General features: G+C 50.7%; 1 protein-coding gene across 3 annotated transcripts in view; it reads right to left on the reverse strand.

Moving 5' to 3' along the window:
• Nucleotides 1–16,810, reverse strand: part of PPFIBP2 (PPFIA binding protein 2) — a 146,546-nt gene that overhangs the window by 114,922 nt on the left and 14,814 nt on the right. Inside the window, exon 1 of one of the 3 annotated variants that reach the window (XM_055317812.1) lies at nt 8,975–9,062. The exons of the other annotated variants lie outside the window; for them this stretch is intronic. The gene's annotated coding sequence lies outside the window, so the exon portion shown is untranslated. Of the gene's footprint in view, nt 1–8,974; nt 9,063–16,810 lie in introns of those variants that run through there. 3 annotated transcript variants of the gene reach the window in all.

Raw genomic sequence — 16,810 nt, forward strand, 5'->3', positions numbered from 1 at the left:
AATGAGAACCGGAGTTTGCGGAGGGGGTGGGAGCCTCATTGGCACCTTGGGGCTGTGGCAGGAGCCGGCAAAGCTGCAGCAAAGAAGAGAGTTGCCCCTGCTGAGAAGAGCAGCCTGGATGGCTGGAAACCCCAAACTGGGTGTGCATATCTCAGGATCTGGATGGAAGCAAGCTTAGCGTCAGGGTGGGGGTGGTAGTGATGAAAGAAGAAGTACCAGAAACGGGGGAGGGGAACCAGAAACAGGCCAATAATCAGCACATTCCCACCTATTCAGAGATGCTGAAGATCTGAAATACTTCCCTCTGAGGACTTCCTACTACTCCCAAAGAAAAATCCAAACTGCTTGCTCACTGTGATCCATGAAAGAGGCAGTGTAGGATCCGGCCAGGCCAACCCCATTGTTCATGTTCCAGCAGCATTGATCTCCTGTCTGCCCCTCCCCCCCAACACACTCCAAGACCTTCACCACTGCAACCTTACACCTGCCACCCCCTCAGCCCTCAGTGTGCTTTCCCAGCTCCCTCCATGGTTAATTTATTCTCATCTTCCAGGGTTCAGCTCCCTTCAGCTCCCATGTGTCTTCCAGAGAGAGGCCTTCCTTGCACACCTCCATCTACAGCAGCCCCTTTGAAGCACAGCAGTTCCAAAGTATCTGATCCATGTCCTTGATTCCTTGCTAACTGGCCTTGCTCACCCACCCCAGGGAGGCAGGGGGATCCTGTCTACCCTGTTCACCCCGTGTGTGCCCAGTGCCTAGCATGGTGCCTGGCATGAGGAAGTTTATGAGTAAATGGGTAGGTCTATCCCACCAACATTCCCTAAACCCTCCTGTGCTGGATGCTGAGGAGATAACGATAAAACAGACCTAGTCCCTTCCCCCATGGACCACGTAGTCTAGTGAAGACAAAAGTATACACAAATAATTATGAAGCCACTGGGGGTATGCTGACTGGGGCAGGTATGTAGCTTCCTTGGGTCTTGAAGGATGAGTAGAAGCTTTCTCAGAAGACAAAGGGGAGAATGCTATTCTAGGCAGAGCAGGGTGGAAAGGTAGAGAAGCATGTAAAGGCAGGATGGAGTTGGCAAATATCAAAATGGCTGATGAGATTATACCGGAGCATCCAGCTGCTCATGATGAGTCAAAACCTTTCACAGAATTCACATAAGTGTGACAAGGGCAATTAATTAGAGGAGCTTGGGAATCACACCCACTACTTCAGGGGTCTGGATGCCAGCACACAACAAACTGAGTGGTCTCCGATTTAAACATCCTTAAGAAGAAAGATCTCACATTGCAACAGACAGGTCCCATTTGGGGTCTTACTACCAGGATAGAAGGGAGAGGAAAGTTAGAAGATGCCAAGCTGAGGGCCCAGGGCACATCCCTCTGCAACAGAAGGGCCGTAAAAGGAGGCCCACGGGCCTTCTGCCCAGTGATGAGTTTGTACTTGGCAAATGGCAAGTTGGGTGGACCCGTGGGAGGTGGTGTGAAGTGAAATGTGAGTCAAAGGTGTATCATATTTACACCCCAAGAGCCTGGGCCGGTAAGGTTGGAAGCGCTCAGAAGCCAGAACCTGTTTGGGGTAGCTGATTAGCTCAGTTCCAAACCTGCTGGGTCTGAGGTGATGGCAGGCACCTGGGTAAGAAGCGGCCTGCAGGCCTCTGTCACAGGGCTGCTGTGAGGTGTCAGTGGTGTGGGGTACATGTTTGAAGGCCCAAATATGCCATCGATGTGAGGCCTCCAGTCCCCACCCGTGAGCACAGACACTCTTATCACAACAGGGAGGCCACAAAGTCACCAACCATCCCCATTCTGGCAGCTAGGAGGCACTTTCTTCTCAGGGCTGCAGTTGAGGCTGGAGCTCCTAGCAGTAACACAGGACAACAGGACAACCACTGCCCTTAAGGAACTCGGGGCTTCAGAGGCAAACAGGTCCAACAGCAGTATTCAGTGCCTCTCCCTCCCTTGGGAGCCTGGGTTCATGAGGGATGTCGAGCTTAAGTGCACAAAGCTCCAGCAGGCGAATGCCTGGACGCCTCCTGGGGAGAAGCGAGGTAAGAGGCGACAACCCAAAGGGGCTGGGGGAGAGCCACATTCCAGGGAAGACTCCAAAGGCCCACGCGAAAAGCAGGGCAAGCTCTAAGCAGGTGGTAGGGAGTGGAAGTGGAATCACGTTCTCTACCAATGACAGGAGAGGGTCAGCCGCCAGCCAGGGGCCGGACACAGTGTGGACAACACTGGAGGAGGACCCAGTGTGTCCAGGGGACTCCACGGTGGAGTGTGCACACACACACCCCTCCCCAGCCCAGGAAGCAGAGGTGCAAGCAGAGGATGACGTTCTCTTAACAAGTTCAGGACAGTGACAGCTGTTCTAGTGGCCAAGACCAGTCTTCATTCCCTCTGACGTCTGGACTATTACTGGAGCCCTGCATTTGATGGTGGAGGAGCAGGCCGACTTCTCTTACCAAGAGACTAGCTCATCTCTAGCTACAAAGAAGAGGTGGGAATGTTAAGAGAAGGTGTAGCCCACATACCATTCACCCTTCACTTCACCCACAGGCCTCTCTAGATGCCGTCGTCCTCTTATCCATGACGATGACCCACTACCACCGAACTTTACCCTTTTTGCTACCAGCCAGAGAGAAAATGACCTCGTAACTATATAGCCAGCCAATACAGGACGGCCATGTTTCAAATGACAGGTGTCATAGCCACCTGAAGTACACCACACAAACACCAGTTTGGCACCTGGAAGCTCATCAGGGCACAGGATTAGGGGTTCTGAAATTTAGAAAGTGAGCCACAATGAGCTGCTCATTATCTGATGTACTCTCAGGTGGCTGGTGATTTAGATACTGTGTTAGCAGGAACTGTTGATGGAGATAAGTCCAGGGCAAGTAACCTTGATTTATCCTACCCATATTGAAGTGCAAACTTCCATTCCATTCTATGAAATACTCTTCTCTCAGTAAAAGTGGTTAGAGCTACAAGTGTTTTGGGCAGGCTGCCAATGGTCCAGACAAAGGAAGGAATCAGGAACAGCACCAGAGTCCCTGGTACCCCTGCTCCTCCTGTGCCATGGACACAGCTGAGCCAGCACTAGGGCCTGTTCCCTTGGCAGCTGCATCCAGGTGGAGGGGTGGGGGAGGACAGTGCCCCCAAGTAGAAGGCAAGGCCTGGGAAAGGAACTCTCAGGCAACAACCTACCACCACCAACCAAACTTGGACTCCTTGTACACCTCTTCCTTCCCTACAAGGCCACCAGGTGGTAAAGAAGTGTCACTGTATCACAACCAACCAAAGCCTTGTCCCCATAACTTACAGATTGCTCAGAAACCAGAGCTGCTCTTAAATGGGTAAGAAACACCTCTTGCTATCCCTATGCTTGGGAGACAGCTTTTTAAAGGGGTATATGAGACCTGTCTCTTTGGGATAAGAGAGCAAGAAGCCATTTTCAGGACTTAAAAAAATGAAGATGACAGAAGACATACAAAGGAAACTGATGGCAGTGCCAACGTTTGCAATCAAATCCCATATCAACCAATAACACCTGTGTTTTCAGAGGACAAAGAAGAAAGAGCACAGGTTTCATAGCCAGACAGTCTTGAGTTAAAACATGTGCTCTGTGGCATAATGGCCATGGGTCTTTAGACAAGTTATTTAACCCCTTTTAGACTCAACAGTCTCCTCTATATCGCATTGTTACCAGTGAAAGTAAACAAGATAGACATCAGGTAAATGCAGCAGATTGAACCTGAACATCTAATTTAGCTATCCACTGCAACGAAGGTAGAAGAATTTATTTTGAAAGACATTAACCCACAGGGACATGGAGAAGTGATAGGAGACATAAGGGCAACAGCTCTGCAGCAAACGTAAAAGGGTGGCTGGTCCATGGCAGAGAGCTTTCTAAAGCTCTGGGAGAGATTTCTCTGGTAACACGAAAATCACAGGACACATCAGGCATCAGAACACCCAAAGAGATTTACATGATTGGTGACGAATTTGTTGACTTCAATGATAAGAAAATAGAAAACCAAGTGAGTGACAAAAGAAACTGCAGAGAGACCAAAAAGTAAAAAGTAACCACAGACCATACTGTGAAAAACCATGTGGCAATCTAACCAGAAGTGTGCAGGCAGCCTGGTAGGGGATGGATAGTGCTTGTGAGCAGTGGGGGTAGTAGGGCTGGAAAGGCAGTGGAGTCCACACCTCCTGGAGGGTGGACTCAGAAGTCACTAGATAATGAAAAAAAAATAATAATAAAGCAGGAGAACAACCATTTTTTCAGTAATATGGATAAAAATACTCAAAAATGTAAAAAGTCTGCATCTGAGGAAGAGCAATGGGGAGGGTAGGTGGGGAGACAAGAGCTGTTTTAACAAATCATATACAAGTATTTGTTTAAATTGTGTAGATAAGTAGTAGTGATCAAAATAAAAATAATCAAAATGATTTAAAAACGTAGTAGTGATCAAAATAAAAATAATCAAAATGATTTTAAAAGGTAATATGTATGCTGTGCCTGGCACAGAGTAGAGACTCTGTGTGTGTTCCTTTCCCCTCTCAGGCAGGTGTCTGTTAGCTCCATGCTAGGAGTTTATCCAACACTGTCTCACATAATCCCCACACACCACTCAGGAATTCTCCCACTTTGCCGATGAGCAAAAATTTAGGCAGCTTGCCGAGGATGCACACCATTCTTCCACATTGCCTCTGAGATGGAAACCCAGAAAAGTGTTTTGAGCACAGGAGGTTCTAACATATCTTTTCACAAAGGAACACTGTGGCTGAAAATGGAGAGGGTGGGTGGGAATGCAGTGCATGGGTGAACACAGGAAATCCAGGTGAGAGATGAAGGTAGCTTGGACCAAATTGATGGGTGATAAATGTTCCAAATCTTGATATAGGTTGAAGGCAAAACCAGCAAGCTATGTTGATGGAGTGGACATGGGGGAAAGACGTCAGAATGACTTGCCCTGAGTCCCAGAGAGGAGGGCTTCAGGAGCAACAACTAGGGGGGAAGAGGGGATCAGATTGGTTTTGGAAATGTTCGGTTTAAGATGCCTAAGAGGGAGGGGGTGATTGGGTGGCTCAGTTGGTTAAGAGTCTGCCTTCCGCTCAGGTCATGATCTCAGAGTCCTGGGATCGGAGCCCATGGTGGACTCCCTGCTCATCAGGGAGCCTGCTTCTCCTTCTACCTCTGCCCCTCCCTCTGCTTGTGTTTTCTCTCTCTCTCTAAGAAATAAAATCCTTAAAAAATAATAATAATAAGATCCCTAAGGGGACACCTAGGAAGATATGCTGAGTAAGGCATTTGGAAATATGAGTCTGATGTTTGGAGGTAAGTCTGGCTGGAGAGAATTTGGGAGCCATCTGCAGAGAGATATAATCTAAAATAACTGCATGAAGCAGTCCACATAGTAGAGAGAGAGAGAGAGACAGAGAGAGAGAAATAAAGAGAAAGGAAGGAAGGAAGGAAGGAAGGAGAAGAAGAAGAAGAAGAAGAAGAAGAAGAAGAAGAAGAAGAAGAAGAAGAAAGAAAGAAAGAAAGAAAGAAAGAAAGAAAGAAAGAAAGAAAGAAAGAAAGAAAGAAAGAGCCTCAGAGAACTCTCTGGAACACTTCAACACAGCCATCAGGGAGAAGAACAAAACAAAGGGGACTGAGGAGGAACAGCCAGGAGAATTGGGAAAGTGCTGCCCTAGACCAAACAGAGGGTTCAGGATGGAGAAGGATGCAATCGGGGGAGCCAAGTGCTGCTGAGTCAGACCAGAGATCGTCTTCTCGCCCAGTGCTCGCTGCAGGTGATCTCATCTGCTCCCACAGCCTCACCTGTCCCTGCATTACCTCACCCTAGACTCCTGCAAGAGCCTCCTAACTGGCTGCCTGCCTCCAGGCAGCCCTGTCCACCCACCCAGCATGAAGAATCACCCAACTCAGGGGTCCTCAGACACTGGTGCTCATCCGAGTCACCTGGAGAACAACAACACAAGCACAGAGCTCCCTCCCCATGTAAGCAGAAGAGGGCCTGACGGTGTATCCTGCCCTACCTAGCTCCTCGGGGGATTCTGATACTGAAAGAAGCTGAAGAGCCAATGACAGAAGGCAACACAGCTCCAACCTGGCACTCTTCTGCTTAGAAAGTCTCAGGGGCTCACCACCAAGCCCTAGAATTCATGCCTTTTACCACGTGCACGCAGCCTACTTGGTTGAAACTTCAACTTCCATCGTACCCCCGGGGCAAACCTCTGCCGATCCCCACCAAAATGTCTTACCATCGGCGGACAGATTCTAGTTGTTAGTTGACCGCGCCAGCAGCTTTCCTGCCTTATGCCCAAGCCAGAAGCTTTCCTCCCTAGATCCCCATCTCCTCTTCAAGCCAGTTCTTCCGGGAAACCAAACTTGATCCTGCCTACCTAAATGTGATCTCCCCATCTCTCTTATTTTTTCAGAAAAGGGAGGGAAGGAGTAGTGTTCAGCCATCTCTCCTGCAACTCTTCCATGTGTTTGGCCTCTGAGGACACCCCCATTCCGTGAGCCCTGAGGACACGTTCACAGATTCACTGATAAAACTATTCATTGTCTGTGGGAAAGTAAAGCCTGAGAGATACGTGTGCACCGTCCCACACCCACACCTAACACCCATCTCCCTCTCCATGCTCTCCATGCCTTCATGCTTGACAGGCCCCAAAAGATGGTCTTCTGCAATATGCACCCCCACCACCATCATGGTAATGCCACTGCAAGTAACCAAGCCAGACCTGGGAGTCATCTCAGGCCTTCCCACCTCTCATCCACAACCAGTTGGTCTCCACATCCAGCCAAGTCTCCCTCGTCATCATCTCTCACATCTGTCCCCTCCTGTTCTCCTGGCACACTTCAGGCCACATCGTCTCCCACCTGAATGATCACCATGGCTTCCTGACTTCCTTTCCTGCCTGCAGTCTGACTCTCACACACCCCTCATGCTTCACCCTGCTGCCCAGAGCACGGGGTCTGTGTCACAAACCTCACCGAGACACCCCAGTACTTGTACAACACTGTTCACCAGCTCCTACCCCAGAAAGTGAAGTCAGGAGCACGCACTCTCTAGTCCAGCTGCATTTGGGCCCACATTTTTCCCGTCATGGGCTATGTCCCTTGGACAAGTTCTTTAAGATCACTGAGCTTCATTTTCCCTATTTATAAAGTGCAGGTGAAAATATACACAGTGTGGGGTTATGGGGACTCCGTGAGATATCATATGTAGAAGTCCTCGGTATATAGCTGGGCGGAAGGTCACAACTGCAGCAGTGATACTTCTCTCAGCCATACTTGGCCCCCTCCTGAGCACTAACCATTTCACCCCCCTGCTTTTGCTGTAAGGCCCCTTCAACATGTAACGTTTTAGTCCATGACCCCATTCCACCTGCTGATTTCCCACTCCTCATTCAAGGCCCAATTCCGGCATCATGATTCTAGGGCTCCCCTCCCATCCCTCACATGGAGGTGACTGCTCTGACTCAGTCCCCCTCTCCATGCCCATGACAGACTTCCCTTACAACACCTGGAACTCTCTAGAGCACTAGCCACTTATGTGTGTGACTTTGTCTAAGTGGTAAGCGCTTCGTGGGCAGGGCAATGTCTCAGAAGCCCAGAGTTCGGGCCTGGACCTGGCTCAGAGAAGGCCAGCTTCTGTGTGTTGAATGGACAGACAGAGCCACAGATCTGCCTGAGGGAATGTCAGTTGGAAGCTGACCGGGAGCAAAATGCCTCTCCACCTGTGGTTCTTAAAACAAGTTACCCGCATCCAAAATACAATGGGACAGGTATAGGGTAGACGTTCCCATTCCAAAAAGAAGAAAATGGATAAAGAGGTCACTGGTCTAAACTGGGAGTTGAGAGCCCCTGTGAGTGGCAGGGGCCCTGGGAGGCCCTGAGGCCTGAGGTCCTGTCTGGCCTGGAGGTCTCTATCCCCTAAGGGAAGAGCCTTATGAAGAGGAAAAGCAGCCCATGTGGCCTCAGCGCAATGGTGGGGCCCGCAGACACCGCCTTTGTAGTAGGACTGAAGGACAAGAGCGCAGAAGTTGACTCTCTGTCAGGAGAGAGGAGGGGGATGTCACGACAGACAGGAGTTGGAGCAGGACAGGAGGGCCAGGATGCTGAGAGAGCTGCTATCAGATCGCTGATCGCCTTTAGTATCTGAGTCTGACCAAAAGGGAACACGTAGAGCCTAGATTTCCTCTTCTAATGAACAGAAGCTTAAGCAGCCTCAGAAAAACTGCACAGGAGCAAGAAAAAAAAAGCCTCTGAAGGTGAAAAAGCCGCTGAACTTGTGGCAGTGGGATCACAGTACCAGTCACCCCTGATAACCAACCTGTGTTTGATGGTTTCAGCTTTAAAAATGTTTTTGACACATGGGCTTCTCATTATTGCCTAAACATCCCAGGTCAGGCTGCTCTGTTTGGTCAACCAGGTAAACTGAGGCTGGGGGGAGGAGTTGGGCTGAGATCTGCCAGGAGGGCCACGGGCTAGCCGTGCTGGGGCAGCAGGGGACAAATGCAGTATTTCTTGCTCAACGTCTTTTTCTCCCGCTGTGCCAGTTAGTGAGCTGTGTGTGCTGGGCATTCCCAGCCACTCCCTGTTGGGCAAGTTCCAAAAGATCCCTAAGAACATTTGTGCTAGAGCCCAGCTCCACAGAACCCGCTGGAAGGAGCCCTTTCTCTTTCTGGCCCTTCCATTGAAAACCCAGCCCAATTCTTATCACATGTCACCGCTCCTCCACCAGGCTCCTTTGGCACATCCCAACCCAGATGCTTCCACTTAAGCTCTTCCCCAAAGAGCTCAAGTCCTTCAGAGAAGGCTCCATGGCCCCAAACAGCTCTTCTACCAACGTACCAACGTGCAATAATAGCCAGAGACTTGGTCACCCAGCTCAGCACCCTCCTCAGAAGAAAGGTAAGGAATAGCCATCAGGCGCAGACACCTCACCTCTAGGCACCGTGAGACCAGCCTTCTTCCCAGCTCAGCCGTCCCCCAGGCTCAGGAGTAGGGCCAACATCCTCCTGCTCGGAATGGCAAGCTTCTTAAGAGAAACACCACCCTCAAAGACATGAGTGTGAGACACCATGAGCCCAGCCCACAAGGAGGAGCACGAGGTCTGGCCAGGAAACGAGTGTGAGAGAGCGTGAGGTTGTCCTGGCTCACACCCAAACAGCACATATGACCTTCCAGGCTCCAGAACACTGAAGAGCCGATGTTGGGTTTCCATCCAGGTCTTTGCTTAATATTTTTAGACGCTTGCTTCACCTTCCTCTGACTGTTCTCACCTCCCATTTCTGCTCTTGACATTCTGTCTCCAAGCTGGTCCTTCTTCCTGATTCAAGGGCTTACTATGGTGAAGAGGCCACAGAATCTCAGTGACCAGGGCCACAGGCCTCAACCCAGGCCTGCCGAGGATAGGTCTGGACAGATCTCAGAAGGCAAGCAACGCAGGTAGTCCAGCAAGGAGAGGAATTGGGCGGGGGGGGGGGGAGGGGAGGGGGACAGGCAGGCCAGAATCTGTGCCTCTGGGAGGACGGAGGAGGGAGCTGGGGAGCCAGACAGTGTCCAGGGGACAGAGCATCACCATGCCCCCCCCCCTTAACACTGTGCTTACAACAAGTACATCTGTGTCTTCGCTGCAGTGGGGGCTCACTGTAGCTACCTAGAGAACTTGATATGGAAGGTTCTTTCCCTTCCTTGTGAGAGTCTCAGAAAACAGCAGGTCTGAGGAGTAGACATAAATAAGTGTCCCCTTCCAGGCTAGGATGTGAAGGACCAGGCCTCAGCCACAACATCTTACAGGCCCGAAGATCTCACTGCCTGCCCCTGCCCCCCCCAACCCCCCACCCCCACCATCCACTAGGCAGCAAGTGATGGCACACTACCTTGTGCCTACAGTTTCCACCTGTCTGTAAAAGCCACCTGCTCCAGGAGTTCACAGAGGGTTTCCAGGTCCTACAGAAGCAGCAGTGAAAATACTCTGTCCTCACTGCCTCATTTAATCTTCCCGGCCATCCTGCGATGGATGGATTATAATTACCAGCCCCATTCTACAAAAGAGGCAACTGACAGTGAAGCCAGTGAAGACACTGGCTGAGGTCACATGGTTGCTCAGAGTCCCTCCATGGCATCCAGTCTGTCTGTCACCAAAGTCCCTGCCAGCTCTCCCCACCACATTGCCTTCCCCTGCAGATTTGCTCAGAGCAGTGAAGGCTGGGAGATAGGAAGCTGGTCTCCATGTCCAAACAAACAGGGCTCAGAGCACCTGGGGCCAAGACACTACTAACTTCTGCCCTTCATAAAATATCTTCACGGGGACACTGGATGCCCTGAGTTCCCTCAACTCGGTTACAGTAAGAGCATATTTTACTCAAAAAAAGACAACACAGGACAGAAAAAATTATAAAAATGCATGACCTATAAAAATCAACATATATATTTTTAGATTTGTTTATCTATTTAACAAACACTATTTGCTCCCCATTACTGGTAAAACCCTGTAGTAGACACCGAGAGGAAATTAATGAATGTTAATCCACCAAGGGCCAAAACTCTTCATCTCTCATCCGTGGGAAGGTTACTTGTAGGACTGGGCCTCAACCTGGGATCCATAAGGCAGAGCCAACAAACTTTGGCTTTGACCAACTTCGACTTCAGAAATCCATAAATTAAGGTCTAATTTTAAAGTCATCATGATATTCCTTTGTGAGAAGAAAACACATCATTTCCCTGGAATTCCCATCATCTCCAAAATCAAGTTCAGATGGCAGCTCAGTTGCTAATGTCAATTTTCCAACGTCACTAGCTCAACAGGCAAGTAACATGTAAGACATCACATGGAAGTTACTTGCAAAGCTGAGCTTCAAAACTTGACCATTTGATGATCATTTTATGGATAAGAAGGCTCAGTTTACCACCTACTCTTTCAAGGGGATGAGCAGTCGAAGGGGAGCTGGCATCATAGAAGCCCTGGTGATTCCAGAAAGATACGTGCATGCAACAACAGAGCATCAAGCCCACTCCAGGGAGAGGGAAGCTGAGCATGCCCAGAGCAAGGCAGCGGGAGGAAGGAGCAACGAGTGCAGGGTGGGCCATCCCAGAAAGCTTCAGAGAGGGCAGCGTGCAGAAACACAGATGCACTACAAAAGGAGTGAGGCGAGTACATATCCCAAGGTATGCTGGGTGGGGGGCAGGTGTGTGTGCGTGTGTGTGCGTGCACGCTCATGCATGCATGCAGCTCGGAGCGATCAGAGAACTGGGAAAGAGTGAGAGCAACTGAGGCTAGGGACAGCTTACGAGGGGTCTCTCACCTCACCCCCAGAACTTGGCCTTTACCCATCAGGCAACAGGAGTCACTGCCTGGCAGCCACCCATCATTTTCCAGCAACAATGCAGCAGGAAGCAAGGACCTTCTCCCTGAGAAGAACCAGGCCACGGCAGCCTCTTCCCTCCACTGCCCACCTCAGGAGCCTTCCCACATCCTCCTCTGACTCTGTTGCCCCTTTCAGCACCCCCTCCTTCTGGAGGGCAGGGAAGGGGCCCCTCTACAGTAGGTCCTGTCGGCCTGGCCACATGTCAGCACCTGATACCTGCCCACCTCCCTCCAGCCTCCTCCCCAGCTCACACTGCCTCCGGGTCGCGACTCACCCCAAGTCTCCCTGCCCGGGGAGACAAGGTCAGGTGGCTCAGCTCTGCAAGGCCCTCGTGCACCCAGATCTTTAATCTGGTGCGCCCTTCCTACCAGACTCCCCCTCAGTGCACTACCACATCTGTCATTGGTGAGAAACGGAATGCTCACTTCCCCTCCTCTCCTCCTCAGACTTCCCCTTCTCTCCTCCTCAGACTTCCGGCAATCTAGCCCCACCAGGCCCAGCCTCTCCGTGGTTCCCTAAGCTGAGTCTGGCTTCTCTCCCCTCTCCTGGGGACTCCTTCCTCCTGACCTACGCAAATATTATGGCCTCTGCTCTCCTAAAACACTGCCTTCGGCTACCAGCTCACGTTTCTCCTTGGCTTTGCTGCCAAAGGGCTCTTCTCCTGTTCTCCCTGGTACCTGCTGCCAGGAGACCCCCATTTCTGTGCCCTGCTGCCCCCCCCTTCCCCCAAGCTATGTCCATTCTTACCCCTGTGAGAGGCAGTGGAGGGTGGGTATAAAGTGCACGTGGAGCCGTGGAGCTGGACCGTGGGTCAGACCCTGTGTGGAATGGTCCTGGGCCAGGGGTCCCCTGGGCCTCTGCTTAACCCTCTGCCAGATGGGAATAACTGAGGCCCCTGTCTCAGAGGTGGCTGTGAAGGTTCCATGCGTTCCTACGAGCACAGCATCTAGAGCAGCGAGCAGTCAGTGTCGGCTGGGATTGCCTTCCTTGGCATCTCCCCCACACCAAAACCCCTCCAGTACGCACCTCCTGGGGCATTTGGGACACAGCGCTCTCTGGTTCTTCTGGATCTTCCTCCTTCACTAAATGTCCTATGTCTCAGCTTCCACTCAGTGCCCCCAGCCCCTGCTCCAGGGCAGATTCTCTGCTCAGCTCTCTTCCTGCTCCTTTCGCAGTCCCTCTCCGAACAATCCATATTTCATCCCCGTGCTCACCACTCATAACACTAGGCTACTTCTGTAAGCTCCAGACCGAAGTATTTCCAAATGCTCATCGTGCAGCCCCCGAGAGTCAGCATGATTAGAAGCTCTCTCAGCACGGTCCTGCTCTCTCTGGGCAGCAACTGGCCTGCTTGACCTGCACGCCCTACCTTCCCCTGGGGTCCCCCTTGCCTTCCCACAGCAGAGAGGCGCCTGCAGATTGCTCCGGGCAGGGAGGTGCGTCCCCACCCGCCCCTCCCCGCAGCCACCCAGCCTGGGATTCAGGTATCAGAATCTTTGCCTTGGAGGGCCTCCTCTCACCATGCCTGGCCTCTCCCGCAGCAATCCAGACTGATGCGCCTGGCATCTAAGGCATCTGTTGGCTGACCCCAAATCATCCTGGCCACATGATGGCAATAATAATGGCTTCCATTTTTAAAACACTTGTTCTGCACTGAGCTAAGCATTTACAGGTGTCTCATACCTCAATATTCAGAACCGTGGTTATCCAACTGAAGCTTGCAGAGGTCAAATCACATGTCCTGGAAGCAGTGGAGATGGGGCTGAACCCAGGCAGTCTTCCAAGGTCATGTTCTTAACCCCACTCCACAGCCCTTCCTCACTGGGCCTGGCCACTTCCAAACCTCATTCTTCTTACTTCTTGGTACTCCAGCCATTAGAGAGCATTCTCATTTTGCTGTGCCTTTTTCAAGCTGTCCCTCAAACTAAAGGTCCCTTCTCTCCAGTCTCTGTCCATCAAAATTAATTCTTCAAGGCGATTCTTCTTTCTCCAAGACAGCATCCCCACCCCTTAACCATCCAAGAGCATCGCTGCAGACATATAACCCATGCTTACACCCCCATTTGGGTTGTCTCATGTTGCCATTGGGACATCCAATAGGGGCTGACATTCTCTTTCTTAGCCTTCACCTCCTGGGGAGCAGCTGTATATCTGATGGAGGGAATGGGGGAAGGAACCTAGCACTTGTGGCTCAACTCCACTCTTCCCTTTTTTCCAGAGGCCTTGCCACAGGGGAGTGGCCTGTCCCCAGCAGGAGGTAGTCATCTAGGTCTGGACCCAGGCAGATATGCTAATTGAGGAGAGGGCTGCCCTGGGAACCCTCCTGGCCACATCCTTATTAGTCCCAGAGGGGGGGATCCTAGTCTCCAGCTGTCTGGCTCCTGGTCTTATTCTTCAATTAGTGCCAAATGCAGAGGGCATTTAAGTAGTGCCAGCAATTAACAAATGTCTACTATGGTGAGGGTGAAGGTGTGAAGTTGTAGCGCCTGTAGAAGGACTGATCAGCGTTGATCTGTACAGCACACTGGTGACTGGTACACCATCTCTGGGGCTATGGGTACTCGTCACTAGCAAGGAGGCCCCATCAGCAGCTTGGGGACATCCCTACTATCTACCCAATGCCCTCTCTCCAGGAACCTGGCTGCCCAGCAACCTGCTGAGAGCCCTGTAATCCACCTTTGGGAAATGCCAGGAGGGCCATCTGGGAAGACAGGTTATTTGTGCTGTGGCCACTGACCATTGCCCACCGAAGTAAATTAGTCCACTAGCTTCTGGTTTATAGATTGGCCTTGTCAGTTTGGTCAGCACAAATCAGGCTCTCGGGCCACAGGAATCCTTCAGTGAGTGACTAACGAGGGTGTCCAACCCAGTAAACTGCCCTTCCAAGGCCGTCCATACCTCCGTTCTCTCCCATGTCCACATCTCACCTGCCCCCTGGCAGAGAGAGCCTTACCCACCGATAGGACCTGCTGGCAGTGTGCTGCTTCCTCAGCTCCAGAACACAAAGAAAGCTGCCCTCACTGCCCCTCTCACAGCAGAGAACACACACACATGGGCACACCATTATACACCCAAGGAGAAACAAATGGCCATCAAGTTATTTCAGTGCATCAACCTGATGATAGACTCAGAGAAGTGATTCCAATGTAGCCTCAACTCGAATACTTTCAAAAAGCCTCATTGCAAAAATTATCCCTTAGAGGGGCGTCTGGGTGGCACAGATGGTTAAATGTCTGACTCTTGGTTTTGGCTCAGATCGTGATCTCAGGGGTGTGAGACTGAGCCCCATGTCAGGCTCCATACTCAGCACAGAGTCTGCGTGAGAGTCTCTCGGTCTCTCTCTCTTTCTCTCAAATGCATAAGTAAATCTTTTTAAAAAAATTATCCCCTAGAGATATAACCAGCAAGGGCTCATTGTTGAAGTTGGCTGAGGAGTTGATTCATTACACGGTTCTTTCCATTTTTTTGTGTATGTTTGAATTTTTTTTTTATAACAAAGGGTTTTTTTTTTCTTTTTTCATTGCTTGTTTTTTTTGAATCTAGCACTTGTGGATCTGAGCTTTTCCAGAGAGGGGCATGGAATGTCACCTGACCTGGCTGGAGAACAGAACCAGAACTGAGGTTCGAACCTCAATTCTGATGGTATTCTTTCCACAGTGCCGTTCAGGCTCTCGGAAGGTCCTGACACCTGTCCTAAGGCCCAGCCCACCCCCGTTCAGCTCCTCCCCATCTCTCCCTCCAGCTGCCAAGCTGCCTCCTCTAGTCTAGGCCTCCCACTTCTGGCTGACTCTTCTTCAGCCCATCTCTCCCAGAGTACACAGGATATGTTTCATAAAGCCCACGGCATTACTCCTCTGCTCCCAAGCATTTGATGGCTCCCCACTGTTTCAGGAACAAAGCTGTATTCCATGGCTCCTCCGATAAGATTCACCTTCACAGCCACACTCCTCACCACACTCTCAGTTCAGCCTCCACTGAGCCACTTCCTACTCCCTACAAACAGCAGGATTTCCCTGTGTTCCGTCTCTCCTCCGTTTGGGATGCTCTTCTCCAGCTACATTTTCACATCCTGCATATTCTAAGACCTTCTCCAAATGCACCAGCCCAAGGAAGCCTTTCCTGACACCATTACCCACAGGACCTGAAGGTGCTGGGTGTGCCACCCTGCTTCTGGCATACTTGGGACTCACCTTTATCATCCCACTTACAGCGCCGGTTATAGGGTTCCTTGCTATGTCTGTCCCTCCTTCTAAATTAATATGCTTGAGAACAAGGAGCGTGTGCTATTTACCTTTTTAGTCCTCAGAACCCAGCAAGGAACCTGACATAGGTGGACTCTCAGTAAATGCTGGCTGACGCAAGATGTTCAGTGTGTGCGCTGAGCGGAGAGCAGAGGGGAAAGAGCACATGACAGAAAGAGAGAAGGACCTTGGCCAACTTTCTGAATAAGGGTGGGGAGCTGTCCACGGCAGCCTCTCTCCTCTCACCCTCTCCATACATGAGACCCTTGTCTTCGTGGCCTGATAATCAGAGGCGGAGGAGGACCAGCCATGGTTGGCCCTGGATGAATGCAAGTATATTTCCTTAGGAACAACGAGAGAAGAGGGTGTAACTTCCCCTAACAGATTATAAAACCAGGCATTTCTCCTTATTCTATTATTTCAGAATGCTAAGCAACAAGAAAAAAACCCACATCTGAATTGGCGAGTTTCCTCTATCATCTCGAATGTTCAGGGGCCTCCTACATAACTTGAGCCTGTAGCCAGCTACCTCCTGTGAGGCTCCCAAGTTGCCTGGGGAGGAACCCAGACCCCAGAATTTGGCAGTCTCTGGATAAATACTAATTGAATTAATCAAAACTTATTCTGTGTTTTGAGCCTTCATTTCAACACTTGTCAAACAGTTTAATTTCGAATCAGTGCAATAGCTTTCCTTTTGCATTAAACAACAACAACAAAAGTTCAGACCAGTAGGAGACCAAGGAATTTCCCTAAAGTCAGGCTGTGTGCACTGGCAACAAGAGCCTGGCTCCTGCCTCAGTCAGAGAAGAAGGGGGCTTCCTCGGCAGGCCTGGGCTGGAGGGTATTAGTAGGGTATTAGCAGCTCTGTCTTCACTGGAGGGCTGAGGCCATATGGAAGCCAGATGAAGACAGCACACAGAACTCACTGCTGCTAGAGAGCCCAGATGACATGGAAACTGTTTGGCCTGGACTTTTCGGGACTGAACCTCTGGATGAGGCCAGTCAAGCTTCCTCCACCATCTGGGGGGCATCTACCTTCTTCTCCTGGTCTCTTGGCAGGACCAGCAACAAGTGCCTCTCTATCCTTCATCAGGACATGAAGGCTTGTTCACTGAGGATTTGGGAAATATCCTATTTTTTTTAAAAGGTTTTATTTATTTAATTGAGAG

This window comes from Nyctereutes procyonoides, unplaced genomic scaffold, assembly GCF_905146905.1.
Source record: "Nyctereutes procyonoides isolate TBG_1078 unplaced genomic scaffold, NYPRO_anot_genome, whole genome shotgun sequence".
NCBI classification, from domain to species: Eukaryota; Metazoa; Chordata; class Mammalia; order Carnivora; family Canidae; genus Nyctereutes; species Nyctereutes procyonoides.